An 11,761-nucleotide genomic window follows, 5' to 3' on the forward strand; every position below is an offset into this window, starting at 1 on the left:
GAAACTTGTGTATTAAAATAAATAAAGTACCCCCAGGCCTTTGGCCTCGTGTTTTTATATGGTCATGAAACTCCTCGGTGACTTATAATATCCTTATATTTTACAAGAGGGGATACTTTATTCACGATATAACATACACATTAATTTGAGTATTGAATTTATCTAATAATCTAAATAAATGAATGTACAGCTCCCTGGTCTCACATAACAAGATAATTCCTGGATGCACAGACAGATTACACTGAGACAATATGCCATAACAATCCTCTTTTACTGCTGCACTGGATCCTATTACATATGCTGCAAGCAAGGCCACCTGCTGTAACGACAAAAGATAGTCTTGTTAATGCAATCATCTGCCATGAATCATTCATGTCTCAGCACAGGACTTGAGTCTTTGAGACAGAGAAATATGTTTAAATGAGAACTAAAGCTTTACTAAAGAAGTAGCTAGAAATGTTGTACATTATGTTTTGGGTTTCTGTACCAGCCCAAGGCAACCACAGCCCTTTAGCAGTAAAGATCTGTGTCTCCAAAGATGCCCCAGTAGCTCCCCATCTTCTTTTCTGCTGATTCACTGCACATGCTGTCACTTACTGAGCTTAGGGATCCACTCACAATATACAGTACACATAGAATAGAAATGTCACAATAGAAGGCTGATGAGTAATTAATAAGATAATTACTACATGGCAGCACAGAAACCAGTGCAATTAGCATCAGAATTTAATAATCAGCCCTGTAGCATCAGCTTATATTACAGGGGAACCTCATTTTCTGCTGGATGATTAGTGATGACCCCTAAGCTTAGCTTCTCAACAGCTGCTCAGAGCCCACTGAGCATGTGAGTGTCACAGACACTTTCCAAGATGGTGACCCCCTGTGACAAGTTTGAAGTCCTGGATCATTGCTGCTATTGACAAGCTGACATTTTTAGGCAGTTGCAATAAGTTCAGTACTTTTAGGGTTTAGTTCTCCTTTAATAAGGTGTAATATTTAAAGGTACAATATACAAGTGTAGTTTGTGCTGGAAATACTTTTTTAATTTGCGTTACTTCTTCTAAGATTCTGTGAAGCTGTTTCTGGCTCAGCCTCAGTTTTAGTCTTCTTTAAATCCGGGTACAGAGGGTATAGAGGCTTTTTAAACATCCCACCCCCTTTCAGAAGCTCAGACCCCTGGTGCTCCTATTAACTTGCATGAGATAGCAATGAGAGTCACAACAGCTTCCAAAAACCCATATTTTAAACATGCAAACAGGTAGTCTTAAACAAATCTATCCAGCTATAGGGGGCAAAAGAGACTGTATGGATAGTTAGCATGGAACTTACTTTGTTCTGCGTATTAATAAATCCGTACAAAACGTGCATCGGATTATGGGCCTTTGGCCATTAACCAGCTTTGGCAGCAACAAAGTACTGTATAGTAAGTGTCCATTTCTTGTTTATTTGCTCCTTCTCTGATCACAATGAGCTCCAATGACTGTATTCCTGGGCATCCTATGTGGCCAATAAATGGTCAGATGAGCTGATGACTCCACACATGTCCCCATTGGCGGTACAGGTATTGGTGGACCAGGTTGTGGTATATCTTTAAGAAATCCGATATCCAATTCCCAGACTTTATGTCCTAATATAAAGTAAAGTTGCAATAACATATAATGAAATCGGGAATGGATACTCCAATGCAGGAACTGTGCTGCTATTTTCTTTATTAACACAGATGTCCCCATTGGCATTCTCAACCAAGCCAACCCCCATATATATCTATATATATATCTATATAAAATAAAAGACACTATGAATGCCCAGGCACAGTAACCCATAGCAACTAATAAGATGTTTGCTTTTAAACAGGTTATCGGTAAATGTGTCCTGCTAATTGGTTGCTATGGGTTATTGCTCCTGGGCATACATACTGCCTTTTATTATATAACCCCCCAAGACTTTGATCATTCTGATTGACTGCTTTGGTCTCCATACACCGCTTAATTTGCACCCAAACTGGCACATTAATACCAACAAGTTTGACTTTAGGTATTTAAAGGGCATGTAAAGTCTAAAATAGAATAAGGCTAGAAATGCTGTATTTTGTATACTACATATAAACATGAACTTATTGCACCACAAGCCTAATCAAACAAATAATTTATGCTTTCAAAGTTGGCTACAGGGGGTCACCATCTTGTAACTTTGTTAAACATCTTTGAAAGACTAAGACTGTGCACATGCTCAGTGTGGTCTGGGCTGCTTAGGGATCGTCATAAACAAAGCTGCTTGAGTTCTGCATGGCTGGGAAGTAAGGCGGGGGCTCCCCCTGCTGTTCATAAGTATGATTGTTTCCCTGCTCAGCAGTTAGGGACCATCTGACAATTCCTATCCACAGCAGTAAATGAAGGGAGAATTTCACTGCATACAGTCAGGTTTCTTATAAAAACGGTACACACTTTTTAATTAAAGTATATTGGAGAAAGGTTTCTTTTTCATTAAAGAAAGTAAACATGGGATTTTATTTTTTTGCCTTTACATGTCCTTTAAAGGTTATTAAGAGAAGTGGAGGTTTCCCAAAAACAACGAACCTCCTACAGGTATGGGACTGGTTATCCAGGTTTTTCTGGATTATGGATCTTTCTATAATTTGGAGCTTCATATCTAAAGAAACTCATATAAACATTACATAAACCCAATAGGCTGGTTTTGCTTCCAACAAGAATTTATTATATCTTAGTTGGGATCAAGTATAAGGAACTGTTTTAGGGCAGGACTCCACGGATGATTCCCCAGCGATCCGATGCGCTGCGCAAAAACCCAGGCGCCACATCGGATGCAATGGAAATATGGTAAGTAATGGTATTGTCGGATCGTGTCGCATTGTTGAAGCGACTCAACATTACGGTGTCGGATGCAGACACAGCGTGCAGCGTCTGCATCTGACAGTCGCGTCGCATCAATGCTGCGACCCAATCTGACAATAGAATTACTTACCTTATTTCCGTCGCATCCGACGTGACGCCTGCGTTTATGGGCAGCGCGTCAGAATCGTCCGTGGAGTCCTACCATTATTATCACAGAGGAAAAAGGAAATGATTTTTGAAAAATTTTGATTATTTGGATAAAATAAAACCTATACAGTCATTCTGTAATTCTGAACTTTCTGGATAATAGGTTTCCGGACTATGGATCCCATACCTGTACTATAAACTCATACTTATGTGCTCTGTGTGATAAATATATTTCTGTTGTGTATGCCAGTTGTGAATAACAGCATTTAATCAGACTACAAAAAGCACCTTGTTGCTGGAATAGGATGTATTACAATAAACAAAATGTGAATCCCTTGGTACAGTCTGTGGACAACAGAAAAAGATTGGTCTTACTGTATAAAAATCCTGGAGTCATTTTCTGCAGCCGTCTCAAGTGTTAAAAGAAAAAGACAATGAGGAAACATGGAAACACTGTGTTGGTGATTATACCTATTAATAACCCGCTAGAACAGATCTGGAAGAGCAGCTTTGTACTGTGTACGTGAGTCTTGCCAATCATATTACACACTGTACAAACACATGCAGGGGCAGATTCAAACAACAATTTACATACAGATAGGTTGATTTCACAGGTGAGGTGACTGTATATTTGATCACTCAGTATTTTACAGTCTGTTGACTTCCATGATAAGACCTTTACCAAGCAGATTGCAGGATGAGACGCTTCGGCTAATGCCACGAGTTTGCTGAGGGATCAAATCATAATTGGTAAAAGATTGTGTTTCTTCTCATTGAGAGTCAGGTCAGAGTAAATACAGCAGTCGGGGAATGGTCTGTATAAGGCAGGTTTATATAAAGCACACAAGTAGGGGAAATATTCCGAAAATTTATGTTGAGGGTCTTGTTGGTAATGGTAACAGCCCATTGGCCTGATTTGCCTGCTAGTGCACTGGGCCAACATGGGATGATCTGATTGGATGATCAAGATTGGACCATACTGCAGGCTAAAGGTGGCCATAAATGCAAAGATCCGCTCGTTTTGTGATGTTGCCAAACGAGCAGGTCTTTCCCCGATATGCCATTAACAGGCATGGCTATATCGGCGGTAATCTGGCCGAACGATCAGATTACGATGTGCCATGGGGTCCGGCGGGATCAGCCGGGTCAAAATCAAACCTGACCGATCGACCAAACGACCGATCTCCGCCGGACGAAAGATGTCGGCACACGCCACACATGATCCGAAAATCGTACGAATCCTCGATTGGTATGATCGGATCTGTGTGTCTATGGCCACCTTAAGCTAGAGTCCTGTAGCGGATCGGGTATCCACAAAAAAAGCAGGCACCCTGCAGAATGAGGGGAGGATTTTCAGGTGCGGGTATACCTGTGGGTCGGGTGTCCCATCTAAATTTCTTATCTTATGTAATATTTTCTAGATTTTACTCCTTTTAAAGTTTTACAAAACTGGTTTCTGTCCCTGCCCACTTTCGATGACGCCACTTCCAGTTTGCAGCACCATCACTTCCTGTTTGATGGTGGTCGGCGGGTTGCAGATAAGGCAGTTGCGGGTCCGGTAGCACATTAAATTGGGTAAATGTGCGGGTTGCGGTTCGGGTCTTAGAAATTGGTTCTGCGCAGGACTGAGCAGCCCTATTTAGAGAGGACTCCATCAACACACCCCCTATTCTTATATCAAATTTGCCCAATAGATATTTAAGGCAGTTGGGCAATATTGGGCTGATCAGATCGTTTGGCCCTATTGCCAAACAATTGGATCACAATGACAATAACAATGATAAAGGCCAGGTTTATGGACGGCATCAACAAGCCAATGCCATTATCGACCCAATGATGATCAATATGTGGCCAACTTTGGGACAGATATCAGTCAAACAAGGGAAAGTTGTGCTCACCACTACTTTTTAAAAACCATTAGGCGGGGGTGCAATGAGGCTGTGACCACAAAATACATATAGACAAATACAAGATTCCTCTGCACTCAACCCATTATCAATATAATTAAAGAGATACTGACACCAGTGATTAAACTCTTTTTTTTTTTTTTTTTTACATCTATCATAATATTGCCTTTGAAATCTACTTAATACTTTGCCATAAAGTATTTGCACAATGTTTTTACATTACCTGTCCGGTGCCCCATGTTCCTGTATGAGGGGGCTGCCATATTTGTGCAGCAGGAGTCTATTAGCATTAGAAACTCTAACTGACAGGCTGAGATGGGACAGTCAGGTTGGCAAAACAGTCAGGTTTAGAAACTTCAACTAAGAATAACTTGATAAACAAACCTCTCAGCAAACATGACCTATAGGTAACTTTTAATGAACATTCATATTTTAAAAAGTAGTTTTTTAGTGTCAGTATCACTTTAAGACAGAGACATTTTGTGCATACTGCTACTGAAAAATGCCTTACCCTTTAAACAAAACAGGGATTGTTTGTCCATATATTGCAATATATTTAAGCTGGCCAACTACGTCATAGTCATCCCATATCTGGCCAGTCCTATGCTCCATTTTATCTGATTTATTAAGAATTCTATTGCCTCACGAGTATAGGATAAATAAAAACATTAGACTAGAATACTGCCGAGGTCAAGGCAGAAGTTCATGTAAGACCCCAGTTATTTCCATCACCCCCCAGTAAACCATTGATTGTTGTATAAAAGGTAGGGATGTACTGAATCCACTATTTTGGATTCGGCTGAACACCCGAATCCTTCGCGAAAGATTCGGCCGAATACCGAACCGAGCCCTAATTTGCATATGCAAATTAGGGGTGGGAAGGGGAAAACATTTTTTACTTCCTTGTTTCTTGACAAAAAGTCACACAATTTCCCTCCCTGCCCCTAATTTGCCTATGCAAATTAGGATTCGGTTGGGCCAGGCACAAGGATTCGGCCAAATCCGAATCCTGCTGAAAAAGGCCGAATCCTGGCTGAAAACTAGTGAAAACACTAGCACAAATTAAACTTTAATATCACAAAATCTTTATTAAGAAATAACTTACCGAAACTCTGCTTGCTCTCCTCTTCAGAAAAAGCAACACGGTGATGATCCATCTTGCGGCGCTCGTCCCTGGCTATCTCCTATAGAGAAGGCAGGAAAGTAGAGTAGAAATCGAGAGCCGCACGATGGATCGCTTTCTGAAGAGGAGAGCAACCGGAGATTGGGTAAGATATTTCTTAATAAAGACTTTGCGATTTAAAATTTGTGCCGGTGGTTTTTTTTGATCTATACAAACTATTTTTTTTTAAAACAAATTTGATGTTAATGGTCCTTTAATTCTTAAATATTAATGGCTGAGGACAAGTTGGTAAAGCAAATGAGCAGTCCACACAAGGCCTCAGTATAAAAGGCTGCAGAGATCGTCGTGTCCTTTTGACTAAATGACCCTGTTCAAAGGCGGAGCAGAAAGAGGGCAGTTAGCGAAAAACAAAAAGGTTTAAAATAAAAATGACATAATGGTGAAAATGTGAAGTACAGGTATAGGATCCGTTATGCGGAAACCCTTATCCAGAAAGCTCCGAATTACAGAAAGGTCGTATCCCATAGACTCAATTTTCTCCAAATTTTTAAAAATGATTTCCTTTTTCTCTGTAATAATAAAACAGTAGCTTGTACTTGATCCCAACTAAGATATAATTAATCCTTATTGGAAGCAAAACCAGCCTATTGGGTTTATTTAATGTTTACATGATTTTCTAGTAGACTTAAGGCAGGAAGACCCAAATTACAGAAACCCCAGGTCCCGAGCATTTTGGATAACAGGTCCCATACCTGTATATGAATTTGTTTAAAGTAAAAGAATAGGCAGAATACATTTTCAACAATTTATTGAGCTTATTTTAGCAAAGGGATATGCAGTATTTTCTATATGGGCACCCAAGAGCCAGTGCCTAGGGCAGCAGCAATGACTCAAAGCTAAATCTGTCTGCTACAAACAAAAATATAGCATGCCCCCTTGCCTTTGTTATTGCATAAATGCATTGTAGTTATAAGCACAACATAGAACAGAAGCATACAAACCATAGCATTTTTTATAAAAGCCCTACATGAGCTCGTACACTGCACATACAGTAAAAACGGACGACATTTAGAAAACAAGGCACTTTCTGAATTAATAAAACCTGAAGTGAAAAACATAAAAAGCAAAAGAAGTTTGCATAGGCACTAGCGTATATATATATATATAATACACAAAAGCCATGAATATCTTGTAAATTATATACTTATTAACGGTGAGTTCTGATGTCATCAGTTATAAACGGTGAGTTTTGATGTCATTTCTGTCACATGACTCATTGAAATTTGTGTATTATAATAAATAAAGTACCCCCAGTTGTAAAATATGAGAATATTAGAAGTAACCTCGGAGTTTCATGACCTGTATAAAAACACTCGGCCTTCGGCCTCGTGCTTTTATATGGTCATGAAACTCCTTGGTAACTTATAATATCCTTATATTTTACAATAGGGGGTACTTTATTCACTATATCTCAATATATAGTAAATAAAGTACCCCCTCTTGTAAAATATAATGATATTATAAGTTACCGAGGAGTTCCATGACCATATAAAAGCACGAGGCCATGGAGGCCTGAGGTAACTTCTAATATCCTTAAATTTTACAAGAGGGAGTACTTAATTTATTATAATACACAAATTCTAGTGAGTCATGTGACAGAAATGACATCACTACTCACCGTTTATAACTGATGACATCAGAACTCATCATTTATAAGGATATCATTTACAGGATATTCATGGCTTTTGTGTATTATATAGTGAATAAAGTACCCCCTCTTGTAAAATATAAGGATATTATAAGTTACCGAGGAGTTTCATGACCACATAAATACAGGTCATGGAACTCCGAGGTAACCTCTAATATCCTCATATTTTGCAAATGGGGGTACTTTATTTATTATAATACACTAATTTCAGTGAGTCATGCGACAGAAATGACATCAGAACTCACCGTTTATAAGGATATAATTTACAGGATATTCATGGCTTTTGTGTATTATATATATATATATATATATATATATATATATATATATATATATATATATACACACACAATTACAAAGCAAAAAAACCATTGAGTATTGGCACCAATGAAGTGTAAGTACAAGGCATAATGCACAAGGGACAGTGCTGAACATACACCAGAAGTTAAGGTTTCTCCCATATTATCAGCGAGTGAATATTAGAGTTTCTGAACCTGGCACGAGAGAGCCTACAAAGAACAAGTGCAAATGAACAGCAGAAATTCTTGTTTCTGTAAAGCACACAAAGTCATATCTATTAATAATATGAGCACAGATGAGGAGGGGGCAAAACTAAAACAAACTGAATAAAGAGGAACTTTCACACATTTTGTTTGTGTTGCCAAATGGGTTAGCATTAGAATTAAGACTATTATATTGCACTGACTGGCTGCTATCTCTTGTCTGTGTAGCAATCTGATTGGCTACAGGACTTGTTTAACTCGGGCAATAGCAAACTGTGGACAGATGGCTAAAAAGCAAATATAGATAGATACATATGAAAGGCCAGTTTAAAGATCAGTTAGGGGGAAGATCTGTGGTGAATACGGTATGTACTTTCTGTCTGAGATACTGACTGATAACGACCAATAGTTTCCTATATATTATATATCAGCCAAGAGGGTCCTGGTTAAAGGAGAACTAAACCATAAAAATGAATTTGGCTAAAAATGACACTTTATATAGTGAACTTATTGCACCAGCCTAAAGTTTCAGCTTGTCAATAGCAGCAATGATCCAGGACTTCAAACTTGTCACAGGGGGTCACCATCTTGGAAAGTGTCTGTGACACTCACATGCTCAGTGGGCTCTGAGCAGCTGTTGAGAAGCTAAGCTTAAGGGTTGTCTCAAATTATCAAGCAGAAAATGAGGTTAGTCTGTAAAATAAACTGATGCTACAGGGCTGATTATTAAATTCTGATGCTAATTGTACTGGTTTCTGTGCTGCCATGTAGTAATTATCTGTATCAATTACTAATCAGCCTTATATTGTGACATTTCTATTCTATGTGTACTGTATATTGTGAGTGGGTCCCTAAGCTCAGTAAGTGACAGCAGCACAGAGCATGTGCAGTGAATCAGCAGAAAAGAAGATGGGGAGCTACTGGGGCATCTTTGGAGACACAGATCTTTACTGCTAAAGGGTTGTGGTTGCCTTGGGCTGGTACAGAAGCACAAAATATAATGTACAACATTTCTAGCTACTTCTTTAGTTCTCCTTTAAAGGTTGCACCTTCATGTGATAACTAATCTGAAAAAGTCTGACATCCACTGCCCCAACGGATTCCTTTTAACCGTGGATGATCCTATTCTTTAAATATTCATTAAGGTACCAGCATATTGCCCCAGATATGTCCATGCAAATTTAGGCTTGTGAACTGCATACTGTACTGTACACCTCGGGGCAAATTCACTAACCTGCGGAGTTGCGCTAGCGCAGCCTTCGCCACACTTTGAAGTTTCGCCAGGGCGCCGCTAATTCACTAAAATCTGAAGTTGCGCGCAGGGAGGCGAAAGATAGCGAAGTTGTGCTAGCGTTAATTCGTCAAGCAAAGAGAATTAACGCTAGCGATGCCTAATTTGCATACGGCGCCAAGTTAAAGAACAATGGACATATATGTAGCGGCAAATACATTACACTACACAAGCCTGGGAAAGCTTCATAAAATAAATAGAGTTGTTATTTTGCCCTATACATGTGCCCACTGTATAGTTTAGGTGCCTTATGTTAGGAAATGTAGGGGGGAAGGAGGGTGCCCCCAAAAAAATGTACTATCTTTTTCAGCCTATTACCCTTAAAAAAGGAAAAGACGCCAGCGTTTTTGGGAAATTTCAACTTTTTTTGAAGCAAGTCCTATCTACAGTATCTATCGCTTGGTCTGAGGTGGCGAAGGCAAGTCTGGCGCAAGAGGTAACGTTCAGTAAAATGAGCGAGTTAGTGAATTAGTGTAGTTACGTCCCTTCGCCATAGCGCAACTCCGTCTGGCGTAAGGGTGCGAAGTAGCGCTAGAGTAGGTCCACTTCGCTAGCGAATTTACTAGCTAGCACAGATTTAATCAATGGACCGAGACTCAAGCTCATGGGGTAAAGAAACACATGGTATATTCTTACATGGGAACAGACTGAACTCTACATCTACTTCTACATATATGAGTAAAACATGACCTGTTTAACCGTTTAAGAGTTGAAGTGAAGATACTTATTAGAATGGGGATTAATTAATAAAGCTTTCATACAATCAAAACACAAAGCTTTAGGCCATAAATGCACTGGAACTTTCATTCATATTTCATCTGGAAGCATTCTAGTTGGTTGGCTCACAGAGAATTACTTGCAACTGATTTGCACTGACCAATCCCACAGGTTGTTGCAACTTCAATCTTCAGATCCAAATTTAAACCATAAGGTCAGACAATAATACAATATAGAATTTTACTTTGGATAGAAATTCCATTTCACAGGGACCGTAAAAATGGGATTCTATTACGCTCAATGATTCAAACACTGATAGTCTGTAAATGGCCAAGGGCAACTTCCGTTAAACAAATAGAGAAATAAGTATTTCAGTTTATAAAACTTGCTTTATAACCAGTTGTCTCTCATTACTGGACACTGAATATAGAATTTTAGGCAGGCCACATTTCTTGGACCAAGCACGTTGGAGTTGAAGCCTACTGTCAGTTATATGTTACACTAAACATCAGTACAGAGTCTCATGTATTTCACAAAATCCCCCTGAATTAGATATGTCAATGTGCAGATCTACAGTTGTGAATAACTCCCAGAAAGCTCTTAAAGGAGAATTCAACCCTGTAGAAAAAAACCCTTACCCCCCCAACCTACGTAGACCCCCCTCCTCGGTAAGCTGACAGGGAAATCGCCAATCTCGGTCAATTTTGGCGCATGCGCGGTTGTCGCAAACCGGCAAATTGCGCATGCGCCGACATACCGATCTCCAAGTCAGATGAATGCCATGAAGTCCGCTGCCAGAATCTGCGACGAGGGGTAAGTATAAAGTATGAGGCATTTCCGGGGGGGCGGAGGGTCTACGTGGGGTGGGGGGTACGGGGTTTTTCTCTACCGGGTTTCCTTCTCTTTTAAGTCAGAGTGGCAGATAGGATCAGCCATTAACAACAGTTGGGTTACTGGAATTTTGACTCCACTTTCCATCATACCACTACCCCCCCAACCAAAAAACACCTCCCAAACAAATACATTTGGTAATTTACATAGACTTGCCTTGAAACAAACATTCATTGATGCTGCAACATGAATTACAGTTTGTAACTCAATTCCCTAAGAAATGCATAAAAATATCACCATTAAAAAATGAACTTCTATAACAAAAGACAAAGGTGGTGACTATACCATAGAAAGACCAGCTAAATATGGCAAATATTACAAAAGAGTGAACTGACATCAAGAGCTGGACACCTAGCTGTGGGGAAATATATATTCCAGCTTGATTATCCCACAATAAAGTTTAGTGCAAAATATATATAGTGATAATTATATTCTTTCTTGTGTACGGCATATTACCAACACACATCTCCCAGCTACTGCTTATAAATACAGAAGAAAAGGCATACATATCGCTCTAGAGGTTTAGATCAATATACACAAAGCTGATTGTGCTCATTGTCAACTATCAATAATAATGTTCTTGGTGAAAATAAAAAATGTCCATTGAAGGACTTTCTAACTA

Source organism: Xenopus laevis, chromosome 6S (assembly GCF_017654675.1).
Source record: "Xenopus laevis strain J_2021 chromosome 6S, Xenopus_laevis_v10.1, whole genome shotgun sequence".
In the NCBI taxonomy this organism is placed as follows: domain Eukaryota; kingdom Metazoa; phylum Chordata; class Amphibia; order Anura; family Pipidae; genus Xenopus; species Xenopus laevis.